We start from the raw sequence: 19984 nt of genomic DNA, 5'->3' as shown, positions 1-19984 counted from the left end.
AATTAAAACTCTATTATTACTTTATCAAAGAGTGTCTGGAATAAAAATCCTCAGACTTCTGAGGATTCCGTTTTTACTGCATCTCTGTAGTGAATAAACAATTTGTCAGGAATTTGGTGAATTTTCTTTGTTTCTTAGAGCATCGTGTTTTCACTGCACTTCTCAACAGCTAACACTATAAACTTTGAGTGTATTGTGAATGCACATGTGTGTTAATCAGTTTTCTGTAACACAATAATAGGCTGCTCCACTGACACAGTAAGTCAGACCAAGCTGAACTGGAAAGTAAAAGAACAAATTTACTTGATCTAAGCTACTCCCAGGCAAGTCCTCAGTCTCAGAGATCGGGACGGGAGAAAGTTACAGACCTGAACTAAAACAGGGAGTTTATATACCCTGTAGGCAGGGAGTGAGGATGTGTCCCTTACAAGCTGAGTCTGTGCCCAAGTATGGTCAAAAGCTGACCACTTGAGGTGGGGTCTTGGGCTACTGGCGCCTTCAGGGGAGGAGCTGCCGCAGCCACCAAGTGTGGAACTGGGCTTTTTGGCCCCTTTTCTTTGCTGGAGATTCTCTGAGAGATTGGGGTTTGGAGAGACAGGAATGGGGCTTTCTGGATCAAGCAGGAGTGAGTTAGAGATTCCAGTTGAACATGTGTGTGTTGTGGATATGTGTGCACATATGTCTGCATATATAGAGGCCAGAAATCAACACGGCTATTTTTCTCTATACTCATCTTTTGGGAGGACGAAGTTTCTCACTGAACTTGAGCTCACTAACTGACTAGATTGACTGCCTGCCTAACAAGCCCCCAGGATCCACTTGCCTCTGCTTCTCAGGTGCTGGGATCACAGGTGTGTGACATCACACCTAACATTTTAAGTGGATTCTGAGTTCTACACCCAAATCCTCATGCTTGCAAACACTTTACCCACTGAGCCGTTTTTCCAGCCCCACTGCCATAAAAATCACAGTAGTATAATAGCAGAGAGTCTCTCAGTGTTACTAATGGTGGGATGCAGGACTTCCATCCTCATTTCCCCCATTTCTAGAACAATCCGAGCTGCTGTGCCTTCTGCCTGATCCTCTCAGAAGACAGCCGTTAACACAGAGACCTTTGACTGCTCAAAGTGCAGAAGATAAATGACTGCCGCGTGTTCGACTCTAAACGGAATGTATGCGCCCCTCAGAAGGAGCGGGTGTACGCGCCCCTCAGAAGGCTCGGGTGTATGCGCCCCTCAGAAGGCTCGGGGGTCATCGCCAAGGAGGGGGAGAAAGAGTGTAAGAGCCAGAAGTGGAAGATAGCAGTAAGGAAACGATGCTTTCTGCACACAACGGGGCAGATACACAAGATCTGTGCAAGCTCAGGCCGGAGAAAAGCCCCGTGTGGGGAGTGGAGAGGTGGGGAGGTGGGCATGGAATCCCACCCCACGCTGAGGAGCTACCAGCACTGAAGACCTTCGGAGACAGCTAAAGTCACTTTTCTTTAATGGCCCGATAGGTCAACTGTGTTCCAGGACAGGCCCCACTTCCAAGAGGCAGCACAAACTGGACTCGGAGAAAATAAAGCAGAAAGTTCAAAGTTCAGTTGGTGGAGAGGGTGGACATGGAAGGAGTTGGGGGAGGGGTGAACACTGATCAAAGTATTCTCAAAGAATTAATGAAAATACTTAAAATTATATAAACATTTAAATATATATTTAAAAATGCATAACCTATTTCTAAATTACTATGACAATCCAAGTGGAAAATACTTAGAAGCCTTGGGATTTAGTACCTGTTAGTTGTTAATTTTTAAGTTCCAAAGGTACAAATACCAAAGTTACTTACTACATAAAATTTTATTCAAAACTTGCAACTTCCATATTTAAAACCTAGTTGGGATTACCACTGCAAATTGCACTGTGCGTGTGTGAGCGTGTGTGCATGCCCATGGACACGTTCACACGAGTGCACATGCAGGTGCACATGCTTGGATATGTGCATGTCTGGGAAGGCTATGGGCCAGCCTCGGGTATCAGTCCTCAGGACTCCATCCACCTATGGGCCAGCCTCGGGTATCAGTCCTCAGGACTCCATCCACCTATGGGCCAGCCTCGGGTATCAGTCCTCAGGACTCCATCCACCTTGTTTTAGAGTCGCAGTTTTTCCTGGCTGGAAACTCCCAGATTCAGCTAGGCTGGCTGGGCCATGAGCCCCAGGGATCCACCAGTCTCCACCTTCTCTTGCTGTGGGTACAAGTGTCTGCTACTTCACCTATGTTTTTGCACGGATGTTAGGGATGCGACTCAGGTTTTCATGCCTGCATAGCAAAGCACTCCACCAACTGATCTGTCTCCCCAGAACACTGCTCACTCTTTTAACAACCTGCACAGAGTTCCGCACAGTTTGACCACACAAAGGTTAGTTCTAAGGGAGCAGGTTCAGTGACAGAGGGCACATTCATCCCATTTAAACCCTGGGTTAACTTCTATACCACACACACACACACACACACACACTCCTAAGCAATAAACACATTTGGCTAAGCCAGTGGTAATAACCAACCCATTACAGTTCTGACTACATATCCACCTACCAAGCTGTAATTAGTGTATATAAAAATAAAAGAGTTTCTCCATGATAGAGCCCTCAACCAACCAACACCATGGTGGACACAATATCCAAAATAGTGTGGGGAAATTTCACAAACAATAAAATAAAAAGCATGTTGTTACTACAGTCCTTAAAGAGATCTGAAACTAGGCAAAAATACAATGTTTCATGCTTTTTAATAGTAAAAAGAACCAGTTACAGCTAGAAATGTAGATATCAGCCGGGCCCTCCCTCCAAAGAGTGCACATCTGTCACTGCCCACTCAGCAGCTGGGTGTGCACAGGCCGCGCTGAGGCTTGCAGGATGCTGGAGGCAGCAGAGGTAGCCTCTGAAGGAAGCAAGCAAGGCAGAGTCGGGATTTGCATAAGGTAGAAGAATAAAGGGCCAAAGATTCCTGAGGAAGCAACAGCTCCAGTATTGTCTAGGAACTGGAGAATTAAGCCGTTTGTGTGGAGAGGGGACCTTCACCAGATTCCCTATGCTTTAGTCAGGCTACCACAGGAACTAATTTTACACAAAGTCTGGAAACTATTTTAAGTAGTTTAAATCCAGGAGAAATATATCAATTTGGTAGCAATAACTATAAATCAATCTACCCTACAATGCTAATATAACACCATTGATTTCAGAGCATGCAAATATTCTCTTTTAAAAGCCATTTTTTTCCTTTGTTCCATCAGTTTTTTTAACTGTGTCCTTCTAAAGACAACTTTCCAGGAGTCCTTCTCACTGTGGACAATGTGGTTTAGCCTGATTCGTGTGGACATTTGGAGATTGGCTTCCACAGGTGCTGCTGGCCTCTATGCAATGCTGTTTCCAAGGTCAACACTGATTTCTCCAAGTCTGGCCCTTAACTGGATTTGTCAACACCATTTATTAACTCTGGTGGAAAAAAATATCCATTCACCTGCTTCTTACCATTGGGCCATCCCCCAAACTTCATGAATTTCCTCTGAGGACCCAGGCACTCATTTACTCTCCCCCAGGCTCAGGCCTTCACCGTATCTTCTGTGGGCTTCGTGGATATCCTCATCTTTTTGTCCTCTGCTTCAGTTCATACTAAGTACTGTTGGATTCATCATCTAAAAACAGCTTCATGCTCACTTCCTTCTCCGGATGCAAAACCTATGTTCTTGACAAATAACTGTGGATGCCCTGTTCTCACCAGCTGTCTCCCTCCTTCCTCACACATTTCTACTTCATCCCCCATCCTCCAGCCACGCATCCTCATGCTCCAGCCACGCATCCTCATGCTCCAGCCACGCATCCTCATGCTCCAGCCACGCATCCTCATGCTCCAGCCACGCATCCTCTATGCTCCAGCCACGCATCCTCATGCTCCAGCCACGCATCCTCATGCTCCAGCCACGCATCCTCTATGTTCCAGCCACGCATCCTCTATGCTCCAGCCACACATCCTCATGCTCCAGCCACGCATCCTCATGCTCCAGCCACGCATCCTCATGCTCCAGCCACGCATCCTCTATGCTCCAGCCACGCATCCTCTATGCTCCAGCCACGCATCCTCATGCTCCAGCCATGCACACTGTTTTCTCTCCAGAGGACAAGATGCACCCTCTCCTACCTCCTATAGTTGTTTATTTGTTACTGCCTTTCCTGCCTGCCCTACAGCCTGACAAATGCTATCTAGTCTTCAAAGCATGCTGGATGCTACTTTTTTCCCCCACAAATCCTTTCTAGGTTCTCTGACACAAAGTTATCTACCCCCTAAAACTGTACTATTACTTCATCTATTATGACCTAGCATTTGTATTCTGTGTACAAACATTCTTATTCCTGCAAAGTAGCCTCTTTCAATAAAAGTAATCCATCATCTTGCTAAGTTAGGACCTTCTGACATGAAATGCTATGGAATACATGACGCAAATGGCATTAGCCAAGTTGGAAAATTACCTGACCCACACACAAGGGGTCACAACACCAAGAAGATTTTCATTGCCACACACAAGTGCTCATTCTAGAGATGAAGTTACAAATCGCTGGACAGACTTAAAGCTGAGTCAGCATTCTGCAATGGCCGCAAGGACCACTAACTCTACAGCTGTGTTTGTGTTCTAATCCCACCTTTGTGATTATGGGAGAGGTATCTAACTTCTCTACCTGACTGTGCTCACCTGTATCTCAGTGCTCCTGACAACCATCTACCTCTCCCTGCAGGGCCATCGGGAGGTTTCGACTCATGCACAAAACACAGATAAATATAGGTATTTGTAAGTTATATGTCTTCACCACTGTTACTAGAAAGAGACTTCACTGTCTTGCTGTCAAGTCTGATTGTCCTCTGTAGCCTGGCAAAGGTTGTGATGGACAAGGTGAAATTCATCAGGGGAGTGGTCCTCCATAGAATGGACAGAATCCTGGTCAACAGAGCAGTCATATGAGGCCCTGGGTCAAACCGACAGAAAGCTTTCAGCCACCAAAAGGCTAGTACACAAATAGCCATTGTGTCCATAAATACATCCATTGTTGTCATCCAGATGGGCCCCGAAGAAAACTGTTGGACTTACATATTTTGGCCAATAAAGGCAAGCACAGATAACTGCTACACTGAGTTTAGTCTGATAAGCAAGTTCTGCGCCCAGGTTTATAAGCCACATCATTTAGAAGGACATTGAATATTGGAGTCTGCTTCAAAGATGCTCAAATGATACAGTGATTTGCTTATTGATGGTGTGGTTAATAGCTGTGACTGCAGGGCATCAACAACTGTCAACATTAAGATACATTAAACACACGCTGCCATAGTGCTTCAGCTTGGTCTTACACTACAGACTCAGATACACAGGGCAAGATCAAAACAGCTAGTAAACTTGATACTTGATCACTGTTTACTCAAAGCACAGGCAGGTACTCTCATATCCAAATGATTACAGTGTTAGGAATAACAAACTCATTTATCATCTTAATTTTAGACAGAATATACTAATTACATGAATTATAGTAAGCAGGCTGATACTATACAAAACAAACACACAGAAACTCTGGCCTTTGTCCCATGGTGACTGGAATCCCTACGTTCCCTCATCCCTGGAAGACTGGCCCATATGCTTCAGCTGGTTCCCTTCATCCCGGTGTCAGGAAAGGTTAGTCAGGGTAGACTGAAGGCTAAAGCAAATGCCCCCAAATCTCAGCAGCCTCGTGCAAAAACACTTCACCTTGTATTCTACGTCGCAGCATATCAGGGGCTCGCTTCCACATGGCCACTTTGGGGACCCAAGTTTCTTCCTTCTCTCATCCATCCAGAGACCTCCCTGGACCCTCAACAGCTGATCAGGAGGTCAGAGCAAGAGGAGTTGTAAACAATTACCCCTCTTTGAGCCTTATCTTGCATCTGTATACATCCCATAATGATAAGCAATTGGGGTCTAATACATAGATTGTCAATTGGTGGTAAATTTATCTCCTGAAATATAGAGATTTATCACATTGTTAGACAATGGCACCTAGTGGGTAGAATCCAGGGACACTATTAAACATCCTACAGCACAGTTAGGTACCTCCACAACAAGGAAACATCCAATCCCACTGTTAACAAGCTGAGATTTCCATGGGCTAGTCTCTGTCCCAGTAATCTGTATGTCCATACTGGAATCCACCATCACTTTCCACTCTTCAAGCCCAGCAGTCCCGCATGGGTCATTTGCTAGTCTCTTCTTCCTCCAGCTTACCAAGTCAAGGTCCCAACAGTCAGAGAATTCACATTGGAAGGGGATGACAGTGTCATGCAGAGTTAAAGAGAGTGAGATTAAGGAGAGAAAGTGGAAGGAGGTAATTCCGACTGTGGGAGTTGGGAGGAGACCGATAGATGGGTGAAGAGGAAAGAGGCCTTGGGGGGGGGGCGAGGGAGGACACATCCTACAGCTCTCCCTCAGCATACAAGGAAATGGCATGACTCACGGAACAGAGATGTAGAAAGAGAGACTTCATTCTTCCTGGAATGAGGGGCAATAGTAAGAGAAGAGGGCAGTAAAATTCTGTTCAAATGTGGGGTTTGGTACTGCATTCAAGAAAGGTATGGGTCCTGGTATCTCGTGGAATATCTGACAGAATAGCAAACACTGGCTTTCGAAAAGTGACACTTGTAGAAACAGTTCACACCACCAGGCTTCGCAGAAGCTGCCCGGCACAATGGAATGCTCAAGCGATAGGGAAAGCCACTTCTAGACTCCCGAAAGAATTTGACACCAACATTTTCAAAGACGGCTCTTGAGCCAACAGCAGAGTGATTAGGGCAAATAGCACATCCAAGCCATACACCTTGCACCCAAAGACAGGCTTGTGTGGGGCTCTGGTTCTTCTAGTAAACTATGCGGCACTGAAGCGTCTTTTAGTGATTTCCCTTTCCAGCTCCTCACCCCCGTTTTAAGTAGGCTCCCACTGGGTGAGGGTATGAGGACAGACCAGAGCTGTGGGACAGATCAGCTGATGCAGTGCTGCAAGCATCAGGAATGAGGCAGATCCCATACCTGAATTTAAAAGGCAGGTATTGTGATGTGCATTTGTAATCCCAGTGCTGGGGACCTAGGGATTGCTGGGTCCCTGGACTTATTAGTAAGCCAGCCTCCTCTACTTGGTAACAAAATGCACAACAAATAAAACCAAAGATGTATGCCATCTCAGCAATACCTGAGATCACCCTCTGCTGTCCACACATAAACACACACAAAAGAAAACAGATGTGACCACATCACCCAGGGCCATTGCCTATTCTGGCATAAGCCTGCCATGTGCCCTGAGCCAAGTTACTGATGTTCCCAGGTTCTAGCCTCCCAGACAAACATGTCTTCAGGCACTTTAAACCAGAGTGCTTAAAGTACAGGACGGGCGCAACCTATCACATGTGTGCTGGAGCTGACACCCACCTATCCAACAGCTCTCAGTTTGTAAAATAAATTTTATAAATCTACATGTTTGGGAAGAAAACTCTCTGATAGCCTACCATGTCATTTGGTGGACGTTATCAGTAAGCAACTTCTTCAACAGACTTGAGCAAGATGCTTGGAAATGAAACTGAATTCACCACAGAAACAGCAGAGACGTCTGATTTTGAGAATAAAACCGAATTTTGGAACGACTGTGTTTCTATGAATATCTTCACTCCCACTCCGCCTCCTTCCCATCACTGTCTCACTACTTCTGTGATGAGCTGGGGAGAGACAACGTATATTTACCTATTCGGTACGACAGATTATATAGAGTACTATCAGTTACCTAGCCAAAAACAAAACTTACAAAAGGAAGAAATTTGTTTCTTTACAAATCAGAATCATTGGGGAAAACAAATAAGATGTGGACAACCACTTCCACAGAGAGAGTGGGAGGATTCTATATCGCAGGCAGACACCCCTTTTGCAAGATTGGGCTCTAGATTAAGCCACGTTTGCCTTCAGGAAAATGACTAAAGAACCTCGTGCTGCCATCCCACATGGAACCAAAGAAGACCAGGCAAGTGGCACTGACTACATCAGCCTACACGTCAAAGCTGATTAGGGCTGCCCTCTCAATTTACAAGGAATTCTACACTGTCTACATGGTGTCTCTCTTCCATTGAAGACTAGACTGTCCATGAGGGAATCTCAATCTATGGGGTACAATGAAAAGAGCATGTTTGGAAACTCCAAGGGCAGACTCCACACATTAGGTGATATAGGATCTGAAACCTAACATAGGCATTTTTCCTTCTTAGTGAAGGCGTTTTCCGTGGCAAACTAACAAATATCTTGCTGGACAGTGTGACAACTACCTCGGGATGTAATTATCAAATACCTTAGTTATAAAAAAAACCTAAGGGTAGATGAACTATTAATTTTAATAGACTGGAGAGAAAAGGAAAGCACCAACTAAACTAGCATTGAGCATTTTACTTTTAGAAAGGCTATTCACTAAATGCAATCGGCTCACCCAAGATTCCCCTCGCACAAGCAAGCTATTCGCCTTTTACTTAGGTGAGGTAACGTAGAATGAAGAAATCCCGCTCCTCAACATACAGTGAACATGATGTCTTAGTGATCATAACAATTCCATGCGGAAAATGGCATAGGTGCCTTACAATTACCTCCCATCTGCATTCATGAAAGTAGCAGAAGAAACAACCACCAAACTAACCGAATATACCAGCTGCTGGCAATCCGCTGCAGACTCTGCTCACAACAGCATAGTAGCCTTGGATGCACTGCTATCCTTCCCGAGGAGACAGGAACACAGGGGTTATCATCTAACATCCAGTAAATACTTAGAGAGTCTGTGGGACTGAATGTCTTAGCAGTTTCTTTCCAAGATATACTAGAGCATGGAGCCAGGCCTAGTTCACTTCCTCCCCCAGGTGTTGTAGCAGATTCATCGTGAAATCTCTCTAGAATCCTTGGGAGAATGCACGAGGTCTTGTGTGTACATCATCCCCAGGAAAGCCCACGTTTCTGTCATGTTTACAACATTGGGCAAGTTCCAGAAACATCCCTGCTTCGAACAAAAGACAAGGCAGTTTGATTGTCTGTTGGGCTGTGTGATTTCCCTAAGAAGAGAAACATCGAAGACAGACTCCTACATAAACATACTGCAGATGCCACTGCACCAAGACAGCAAAGGACATCTAGAATCAAACTCCTCCAATTACGAGAGACTCGGTGTGAACTGGCTCAACACTGATGGGGATCGGCAACCGCTGTCTGACCAGGACTCGGGGAGAAGAGGTGCCACGCCTTCTTTGTGTGGCTCTTTAAGTGACTGCTAAAGAACTCACTGCTCCCAACAAGTCTTCATTGAGTGCTCACCGTGTTCCTAGCTGTGGACAACAGCCTGGGCTAGCTCAGGAGCACCCACTGGTAAGGGCAATTTCTGAAATAGTTCATTAGCTTTGTATTTCTAGTATATTTTTATTTACTTACTATATTGTCTGATTTTGTTGTCTTCATTAAAGGATCTTTCTTTAAAAAAAAAAACAGAAACAGAAGAGTAGCAGCAAGCAAAGACCCACTCCAGATTCCTAAGTGAGGGCCTTAACAACATCAGGCCACCTTCTCTCTGCTCGGTCAATCCTCCCCTTCACCATCCTCATGCCCGAGCTGGCCATATGCCCACAATGTCTGCTTTAGGATGGCATACAATAACCATAATACACAACAGAACTTCTATAGAGAAAGGCAATTTGCCCCAGTTTTCTTCTGACTGTTCAGCGGTAAAATGGTATTCCTATGTAATAGACAGCCTTGTGCACACCCTGCACAAGACCGCTGAGCCCAGGAAAGGGGCAGACTAATGAGGTTCTAACACAGCGACATACTGCACAAACCCCTGACCTCTACCCTTGGCTATCAGACTGCAGAAGCAGTGGCCCAAGGCATTGAAATTTCTCCAGGATTCTCGTACCAAGGTAAGGAAAAAGCAGGAGCCTGGGTGCAGAACTTATCTCCCAGGAAAAGATTCCACACAGCGCCTACAACATGTCAGACCCCATGTCAGGAGAGCTGGAGCTGAGACGGCGATGGGTCAACAATGCACCAGAAGTTCTTGAACACTCATGTCAGCACCCTGAAGATGGACTTTGGGATCACTGGACCTCTTTATCTATCCCTCTTCCCTATGTACCCACAGTGAATAAATCTCTTTTCTCTGCTTTTCACTGTTGCTTGTCTCTTTTTTCAAAAATCTGATTTATTTGTTTTCTATGTGTATGAGTATCCACCTGCATGTATGTACATGTAGCAATGAGTCTGGTGTTCATGGAGATCAGAAGGCATTGGAGTTACAGTCAATGGAGTTACAGATGGTTGTGAGCACTCATGCGGGTTCTGGGGACCAAATCTGGGTCTTCTATAAGAGCAGCAAGTGCTCTTTAATGGCTGAGCCTTTGCTCCGGCCTCTATTGCTTATCTCTTTAACTGGCCTCTTGAGGATGCTAAGAGACTAGCTTGTTAGGACTGCAAACACAAGTACAACTCAATGCTCCAACAAGATCATTCTGGTGTGTCCTTCACTGGGCTTGGAGAAAGGAGCTGTTGTCCTAAGTCAGCTCAGCAACTCTGGTTTCCTCATTCTCTTTCTGACTTGTTGCCTCTAGCTGCTTCTAGCTGGCTCCAGCTTCCTCCTGAGCAGTAGTTCCTTCAAAACTACAAACCACTTGAGAAAAATGTGATAGAGATGCCCCAATATGTCAATGTTAAGTCCTCAATGACAATAAAGTACAAAGGGAACCCTCTGTGACTCTTGTAGGCTTATAAATATTTAGGGGAAGTCATCTCCTAGGCTAGCTTACCTGCTGCTTAGACCAGGCTTGCTCACTGATGGGTGGCAGATGTTGAATAAAATTGAAGTGAATAATAGCTGCATTTATTAGTGCTTCCCACATGTAGAGCATGCTATGTAATCTCTAATAATCTATCAATATCCTGTCTGTCTGTCTTGTTCCCACAACAGCTCAAGGTGCTTGATTCTCTCCCACTTTTAAAATGAAACAATGCCCAGTCAGTCCTTAGTTACTCAAGGTCAAACACAATGCCGCCACACTTTAAATTCCTTGCTTCAAACCGCTCCCCTGGAGCAGGGCCATGAAAACACACGGTAAGAAATCAGAAATTGAGAGATGGTACCAGACACATTTCTTTTATTCTCTTTCACTTTAGCTTTGTATTTACAAAAATACTACGTTAAGTATATACATTAAACTGTAATAAAATAGAGACTTTTGTTAGACTCGCACCTGGTAAAGACAAGCACCCACTACTTGAATAAATATAATTGTTTATCCAATATGTGGCTTATTCACTGGTGATTAATGTTTCAAGTGCTGGTTAGGATCCGCCCTTGGGGGTTTTGAAGTATCAGTGTCATAGGGCAGGAAAAGACAGAGGGTCACTCGGTCTAGTTAAGGCTGACCCTGTCCTCCAAAGGATACAAAGTTCTCTAATGTGCTCCTAACTAGTTTTTTGTTTGTTTGTTTGTTTGGTTGGTTGGTTGGTTGGTTTGGTTTGGTTTGTGTTGTTTATGTTATTTTGGTGGTAATTATTTTTGACGTAGTTTCTTGTAATCCAGGCTCCTCAGTAAATAACTCTGGCTGACCTTGAACTTCTGAACCTGTTGCCTCTACCTTGCTTGGTTCAATGCCCACACCACAAAATAAATAAATACATTTAGTAAGGTGGTGCACACCTGTAATCCCAGCACTGGGAAAGGAAGGAGATGGATGGGAGTTCAAGGTTGTGTTTAGCTACATATAAAGTTTGAGCCAATGTGGATTCTAGGAGATCTTATTTCAATAAAAAATAAAGTAAACTAAATAAGTGCTGAGATTAAAGGCAAGTGCCACCCTGTCTAGCTCTCCAGCCATTTGTAATCTCACACTACTAACCCAAACGGAACCACGTTGCAGCTGGCACACCTGCCAAAGAACGTCACTTCACAGACTGGTTTTGAGAATGTCTCAGCTCCATTCTCTATCCTTCAAACTGAGAATAGTTTGTGTGAATGCATTCCTGTTCAGCTTCTCCCAGAAGCTGACACATTTCTCTCCGTGGTAATAACACTCTCCTTCATGATCGGTCACGTCAGTTCTAGAACCAACAGAAACCAGGTGCACAAAGATAACGTGAGAGGACACGCGGTAGTCAGTCTTGTCACTTAGTCCATCAGATGCCATCATCACTAGTTTGCATTGGCGTCTGCTGAGACGGGAAGTCCTCATGCTGCTTGCACTGTGTCGCCAAGGAGAAGATTGATTGGTTGGTTGGTTGATTGACTGATTGATTTTGTAAGTAACAGACAAAAACAGGCTGAAACAAAAGACCAGTTTTTCTAGAATGACCAACAGTAAGAATTTTTACCCTCCAATCATAGTGCTATGATAAGGGCAGCCTGGTATTCAAATTTAATTCCATATTTAATCATTGTTAACATAATCAGAGGAAACGTTTAGAAACAAACTTCTTTCTAATCTTTGAGAATATAGGACAAAAGTGTCTATAGTTCCTTCATTGTGGTAGATCAAAATCAGTTCCTATGTCAAAGGTTCACCAACAATAAGGAATTTATTGATCACTCCTTGTGCATTAACAAGGTGGTAAACACCAAGTGGTGTGAGATTCATCCAGGTCTCGTGTTGTAGGAGCTTTTGAAGAAAAAGATCATGTAGATAGCAGTTGCTGCCGTCCCCTGGAGGGAAGTGCCCCTCGGCTACCCTCTTCACTGCTGGGCAGGACCCAGAAGGGCAATGGCTGAAGGGTCTCAGGCACTAGGGCTCTGGGGAGAGAAGCTTAATGGCAAAAGACATCCTCGGACATCTCTTTAAAGCTCCTGCCTTTACGTTAGTTAGCTTTGATAAGTTTTTATGATACAGTAACTAAACGGAAAGATACTCCAATACTAACAATGCAGTGTTCTTTGTCATGAACGATGATGAATAAGTGAACAAATGAATATGAATGAGCGAAAATGAATGAAATGAGACAGCAGAGACAACCTTTCCACAGAATTTTGATAATGAAGAATCACTAAGGGATCAAATGACCCAGTTAAATGTTGAGCTGAGAGTAGAAGCTATAGGATGAGAAGAGGGAAAAGGAAGGACACTAAGGCCACACAATGCACAAGAACCAAGAAAAGTGCAATTAAGTTTTGGGAAAACTATTGGTGGTACATGCCTATAATGCCAACCAAGATCAGGGAGGCAGAGGCAAGAAGGTACCTTGGGCTTGCTGGTCACCCATCCCAGCCTTACTCAGAGAACCCAAGGCCAGTAAGAGACCCCATCTAAAAAACCAAGTGGGTGGTGTCTGAGTTAGAACAACACCAAGCTGTCTTCTGACTTCTACATGTACACACACATAAGCAGAAATGAAGACTGGAAAGGAATTCAGGGATCAAACCAGAGAAAATGAAAGGAAAAATAGGAACATAAGCTCCCCCCCCCCCCAGGAGAACCCTGAAATATATGTAAATCATGGGCGCTGACTCCTGGGACCCACAGCACAACAGAGTCCCTGGAAGAAGCAGAACCATGCCTTCTTCCCCACACCCCATCTTTCTGACTACTGGGGCTTTGTGACGGTAGGTGACAGGGAGCACTCATTTTTGCCACAAGTGTCCTCCACCAGCATAACCAACTTCATAAGAGCATTAAAGAGGTCACATAGAATATAGAAATATATCTTAAAGTTGGTTAAATGCCCTTCAAGGTGAGTCTCATGGGGCTCTCTTCTCTTTCTCGCTCATACTGTGTTCGCCCTTGGCCTAACCCTGGAGCTGCCTCCTCAATAACTCCCTCTCCGCTCCTCCTCCCAGCATTGCACACAGATAAAGCTGGGCTGGAAGGGTGGCCTCCGCATCACTAGGCTAAAGCACTGCCATTTCAGAGATTAACTCAGTTTACTATGTCGCTTCTATGTATCTTTGAAAATTACTTTAAGGTGACAAAAGCAATACTATTTCATTAAATTCTCTGCTCAACTTTAAAGTACATATCAAATCTTAAAGATTCTAATCTAGGGCTGGAGAGATGGCTCAGGGGTTAAGAGCATTGCCTCCTCTTCCAAAAGGTCCTGAGTTCAATTCCCAGCAACCACATGGTGGCTCACAGCCATCTGTAATGGGGTCTGGGGCCCTCTTCTGGCCTGCAGGCATACACACAGACAGAATATTGTATACATAATAAATAAATAAATATTTTTTAAAAAAAGATTCTAATCTATACACATAGGGTTCCAGGAATCATCTCAAAGTGGGCAATGATGTTTAAGTGGCCAGCTCATCCCAAAGCAACTGTCTCTCTGAAAGCAGCCAGGGTTGTCCACACCCTTTGCAAGGCGTGGTCCAGAGCACCCAGTTCTTTGTATGGGGAGTAAGGCAAGGCAGGATTTAAAATGCACCACCCTCATAGCTTGAATGAATACCCTAGACCCCTCTGGTGTCTTGTGAGCCCACTGACCTGAAAAAGCCTCCTGGCCAAATTGCTTTTTCTAAGCATCAAAATTACAACAGTTGTTTTAAGCCCATCCCTACCTGTTCACATCTGTTTTCCTAAGGTCTTAGCTACAGCAGGTCACCTTCTGGGTGACTCTAGGCCCACCTGCCATTCTTTTCTATCCTGGGATGTTCCAAACAAAATCAGGAAGTCTTAGACAAGAAGCAGATGGTAAGGGAGAAAAAGTCTGCAAAAGACATTTCCGCGTTACATAATGCTGGGCATGAAACCTGCTAGCATTGGCCTTGGAAATAACTACTAGCCTATTGCTGCAGAGCAAACCGCACCCCAGACAGTCATAAAGAAAAATTCTCTATTTTTTGATAATTAGGAGATAATCATAAAAGTAAATATACTATCACTTTAGTAAATAACAGGTTGGAGAAGATCTTTGTTTTTAATGTATGTGTACATGTGTGTATATAACGTGTATGTGCATGTGTGATATGAATTCACGTTCCTGTGTTTGCATGTGTACAAGTATGTGCGTATCCACAACACACATGTGTAGGTCAGAGGACCTAGGTATTGGTCATTACCTTCTACCTTGTTTGAGAGGGTGTCTCTTTGTCATTCTCTACAGCAAACACCAGGATAGCTGGAATATAAGCCTCCAGAGAGTCTCCTGTCTCTCCTTCCTTTGTTGTTGGGACACTGGGATTACAAATGTGTTCTCCAAAATTCAGCTTTACTTGGGAGCTGGGAATGTAAGTCCGGTCCTCAGTCTTGCAAAGCAAGCACTTTACTCACTGAGTCATCTCCCCAGTCAATGGACCACACTCTTTAAGGTATTTACCATTTTTCTTTTACTCAATAGCTGCTCATAGAACAGCAAATACCTTCCGAGTCTTGAGCCAGGCCCCGTGAGACAAGAAATGTATAAGTCACTAGTGTAGCACAGCTGTTCCCAGTGCTTCCCACTTACATGCAAGAAATACTGAATTGTAGCTAAAGAGGTCATAGAGCTTGCTCGGGACTAGAACAGTGCAACACGCTTCTGGGCAGCATTGCGGGATTGATTGACACCTGAGCCACTTCCTCTCTTGAGTGCAGTGATCCCTTAGGATCAAGCTCCATCACGCCTCTATCAGTTTAGGGTCTGAGTGACTACAAAGAGCCTGGCCTTTCTACTCAGTAAGCCCAGGAAAGAAGCTGCCAGGCAGGGACATGTGGAGCGCTCCTTACTACAGCAAAATCTGTAACACATCGCTGCTGGAAAGGACTGGAAAGAAGCCCACAAAAGTCTACCTGTCCCATCTGTCTTCTAAATTGGGTAACACAGAAATGTAGACTTTGGTTCAAACTTGATGCACAGCAGGGTGTGAGAAGCACCTTGAGAAGAAGGTATAGGAACAGTGGTCAAGAGGAAATGAAAACAGATGACCTCCCTACATTGGTCGAGCCTCAGCAGCCATGGAGAACCCAACTGAAGAGTTCAAAGTTCATAAAGAAAAGGCTACTTCTGACCCAGCCCAGGCACTTAGGGAGTAAAGAGCACCCTAGAGACAAAGATAACCAAGCAGAGGCCACCTGAGCCTCCGAGGAGGCTCTTCCCTTGTCTCAGTCCCTTACATTTCTCTTTGTGCTTACAAGTCGTGAGGGTGACTCACGACTGTGTCTACCCATCACTCATCTTTGGGCACCTCTCACAGACCTGTTATCTATTAAATGCCCAAGAACATCTGCTGAATGAGTTAGTGAGAAGCAAGAAAAGCTTTGGAACCAAAAGTCAGCCATGCCAACCTAAAGCTAAACCCCCAGGGAAAAGAGACTCCTCATGGGGGGTGGGGAGCCAATGAAATGCAACATTTCATTATGAGTTATCACAGCACATGATTAAAAATCACAATAAAACCTAATACTACACTGTGGCTATCTTTGTTCCTGAACATGCAATTACATGTGCAGGCAACTGTTTTCTTAGGTGGAAAATTGTAGGTGAGTTTTTTTTTCTATTAAAAAGGCCACACCCTTGGTTCTATTGCATTATTACATTCTCTGTTATTCCATCACATGGTTTTCCTTCTTGCCGCAGCCCAGGACACACCCTGAATTACTGCTGACAGAAAAATCACTTGTCAGAATACCTCCAACCTAGCACCATTATAGGAATCTTGTCTCCCCAAAATCTTTGTTTCAGCAAGAACCACATGACGGCTCCACTGCTAATTATTTTCCAAGCTTTCCATAGGATTAGCATGGGTGTCGCTCCTTGTTTTAAAGTCACCTTTCAAAGCAAAACTACTCTAGACCTGAATGACAGTTTCTTACACTTTATTTTGAAAGGGGATTGGGGGAAACTGTAAAGACTCCGCTGTAGTCCTTGATGATGCCATGGGGCAAAAGATCCCAGGAACCTATGGCTTTTTGCAATCTGACTTCCTAGGAAAGGAAGCCCCGTATCCAGCCCTCTTTATGCCAGTGCAGAGATGTGTCTTGGTCCATCTGAAGGTGAGGTTTCCATGCACTCTGTCAAATTAATCTCTGATCTGGTGAGGCTGATCACAATAGAACTATCTTTGAAAAGAGAAGAACAGGCCTAAAGATAAAACGCAGGGGAGTCCAATGGTTCATATCTATACAAGTGGAACCTTAACTGAAGCTTTGTCTTCTCCAGGCTTTCTGCTCCTTCCCAACAACCCTTCCAGTAACTTGGTGCCCGTCCACCCTGCTCATGACATGGCAAATACTATTACAATAAACGATGGGAGAGAAACAGTACTATCTCCGAAGGCGGCCACTGCTCTCAGCCAGTGCCCTAACTGAGCACTGGTCAGATTTCTCATCGGCTTCACAATTATCAGTCTTCCTACAGTATCATTAGATGACGTCCCTACTGTAGACAAAAGATTGCCTTACATCCAAGTCCACATTCAGGTACAATTGTCTGCGAACGGGCAGCATCAAAATTCCCACCATCCACTGGAACTAATACACTCCAATGTAAGCTGCCCCCAGTGGCCTCTCCAAAAGGAAAGGATGAAGTCATTTGCGATTTGTTGTTGGAACAAGACATTCAAATGAAGTTTCTTAGATAGGGCAGGTTTTGTTTGCCTGGTTGGGCAGCCCCCACTCCTTCACAAATGGGAATGCTGTGGAAGCAGAAACCACCCAAGCAGTCCTGGGCCAGCACTGTGGGCCCAAATAACCCAGAGACACCCAGGCAGTTACACAGATCATCGGGGTTACCTGGATCTGTCGTGCGTCCCTTTCACCCCTGTCTGCGTGATGACATCAAGTGGAAAGCATATGCATTGGGGAAGCAAGAGGCTGACAAGCAGGAAGCGCGACTGGGACCCAGCTTTGTTCAGCCTGCAGTGAAACACAGGCAGTAAGGGGTTAGATACACGCGTCACAGACAGAGATCCAAGCACCCTCCAGGGCCACTGGGATAGGAGTGGGTGTCCCAGGAGGGTCAGACTGAGGGGTGGAATGCTGTCAGGGCAAGGAAGGGGCATCATGACTCTCCCAGCTCCTCTGCAGTCTCCCCCGCCCCCAAGTTCTCCCGCGGAATAGCAGCTACCAGCAACAGTAATCCCTCAGAAAGATAGGAGTACGGATGGAGAATACCATCATCTTGTGGCAAAGATAGACTAGCAAAATACACTAGTTAACCCACACAGCAGGCAACGCGGGCGCACAGTCACCTGGGCTGCAATTTGCGAGCATCCTTTCCTTGCCCGGGCCACCACCTCTTCAAGTCACTGTCACTGTTTTGTCAATTACCCTACTGTTTCCAAATCTGTGCAGCGCTCCCCCCCACCACCACACCCCCACGGTAGGCGGGATCCCAGACCAAAGCTTTCCAAGCAGCTCCCTACAAGTCCAGCTGGCTTTGTCCTGCCGCTGTCCTTCCAAGAGCAAGCGCCCCAGGCCCCTGGGTCCGCACAAAAGACCCCTGGAATCTGGCCCTCCACTCGGCTCCCTTTTCCCAAGAATGGCTAGGGGTCAACTTCTAGCAGGACATCTTGGACTGGAAAGGCAGGACAGGACTGCAGGGGACTACCTGGGGCTTGGAGAGGCTGGGGGGCACAGCACGGACGTGCGCGCTCACACCTCAAGGGCGCGCGCAGATCATGCACAAGGCGAGCTCCCGGGACCAGAGCTCCAAGGGGGCATCCCAGGACTCAGCGAATCAGAGGCAGCTGCCACGGCCCCATCGCGCTCCCAACTCGAGCAATGCCCGGGAGAAACACAACTCCCGGGACCACCTCCCTGGAAGACTCCACTCCAGCTCCGCACATTTTTTCTTTTACCCAAATAGGCCACCCCAGTCACAGTCCAAGAGGTACCTTCAAATGTATCCTAAGCTACCGTTGCCCTTCCCGGTTTTCATTAGGAGCAGGCATTCCCGCGCGCCCCCTCTGCACCCAGGACCGGGGAGCATACAGAGCCGGAAAACAAACCGAAACTCACTGACCTCTCTCGGCCGCCGGCTCCGACTCTGCTATGCTGGCTGTGGCCGCAGCAGCATGGGAACCATGGGCAGCATCCCGAGAGTCGGCGCTGCCTGCCACGCTCTGCCAGACGCGCGTTGGGGGCCGCCTGCCGCCGGCTTCTCCCGCCGCGGGTTGCGGGGCGGCGCGGGCAGAGTGGCGGCGTCTCCTCCCGCAGCCCAGCTCCCGGCCCGTCCTTCCCTTGGCTTCAGGCGGCGCCTTCCATCCGCCCCGCCACCCTCGGCGTCCTGGATTGGACACCCTCCGCCAGGCGCTGGTCACCGAACGGGAGCTTTTTGTGTCACCCCAAAGACCCAAGCGCTGAAGGGGGCGGGAGGCTGAGCTCTGGCTCACGGCACCGCCCCTTCCCGGCGACTCCGCCCCCTCCCGCACCCCACCCGGTAGCTTGGCCGGCACGTCCGTGTCTGTCTGTCTGTCCCCAGTCGCCAACCTTCTGAGTGCGGGGGTGGGGGGTGGGGGGGGGTGGGATCGGGACGCTCCCCTGACCCACCCAAGACCAGCGAGCACCTGGACGTCTTGCCTTCCCCGCGCGGAAGCAGGACCTGAGGGGGATCAGGTGTGACCTGGAGCCGGGTGCCCGCAGGCTGGAGCAGCTGGCCTGGCCAAGGTGGTGACCCAGCTGCGACTCAGGACTCAGGACTCAGTACGGAGGGGTGGAGGAAGGAGTCTAGACTGTTGTCTTTACCGCGGGTTCTTTTTGGCTGCCCCCAAAAGTTCAGGAGCCCAACCATGGCAAGAACCTGTCAGCGTGGAAGGGCATTTGCACCCGGGGAGGCCCACAGGGACACCTCACATCTGGACCTCGTGTTGACAAAGCACGCAAAATAGGGAAGCAGGAAGGAACAGGTGCTAGAGATAATAAGGAAGCTTGGGGGACTTCTAAGCTCATCTGATCGCCTATGTTAAAGCCCAACTTCGGTTCGGTAGTAAAGTGCTTGCCTAGCGTGCATGAGAGCCCAGGCTT

At 46.5% G+C, this 19984-nt stretch overlaps 1 protein-coding gene across 3 annotated transcripts in view; it reads right to left on the bottom strand.

Annotated features, from left to right (window-relative positions):
• Rnf152 (ring finger protein 152) overlaps positions 1 to 19355 on the bottom strand; it is a 73133-nt gene extending 53778 nt beyond the window's left edge. For 2 of the 3 annotated variants that reach the window (XM_041648361.1, XM_041648360.1), the window contains exons 1-2: positions 18984 to 19349; positions 17753 to 17875 (exon numbers count right to left, since the gene is read on the bottom strand). The gene's annotated coding sequence lies outside the window, so the exon portion shown is untranslated. Of the gene's footprint in view, positions 1 to 17752; positions 17876 to 18983 lie in introns of all 3 variants that reach the window. The other variant, XR_005974034.1, reaches the window with a different exon arrangement.
• Positions 19356 to 19984: the final 629 nt, after the last annotated feature.

The sequence above is a fragment of the Microtus oregoni genome, unplaced genomic scaffold (genome assembly GCF_018167655.1).
Source record: "Microtus oregoni isolate MIOR12 unplaced genomic scaffold, Mior012 000003F_ref0000135, whole genome shotgun sequence".
In the NCBI taxonomy this organism is placed as follows: domain Eukaryota; kingdom Metazoa; phylum Chordata; class Mammalia; order Rodentia; family Cricetidae; genus Microtus; species Microtus oregoni.
Note: the sequence above shows the minus strand (reverse complement) of the source record. Positions and strands in the feature narration are given on the sequence as shown.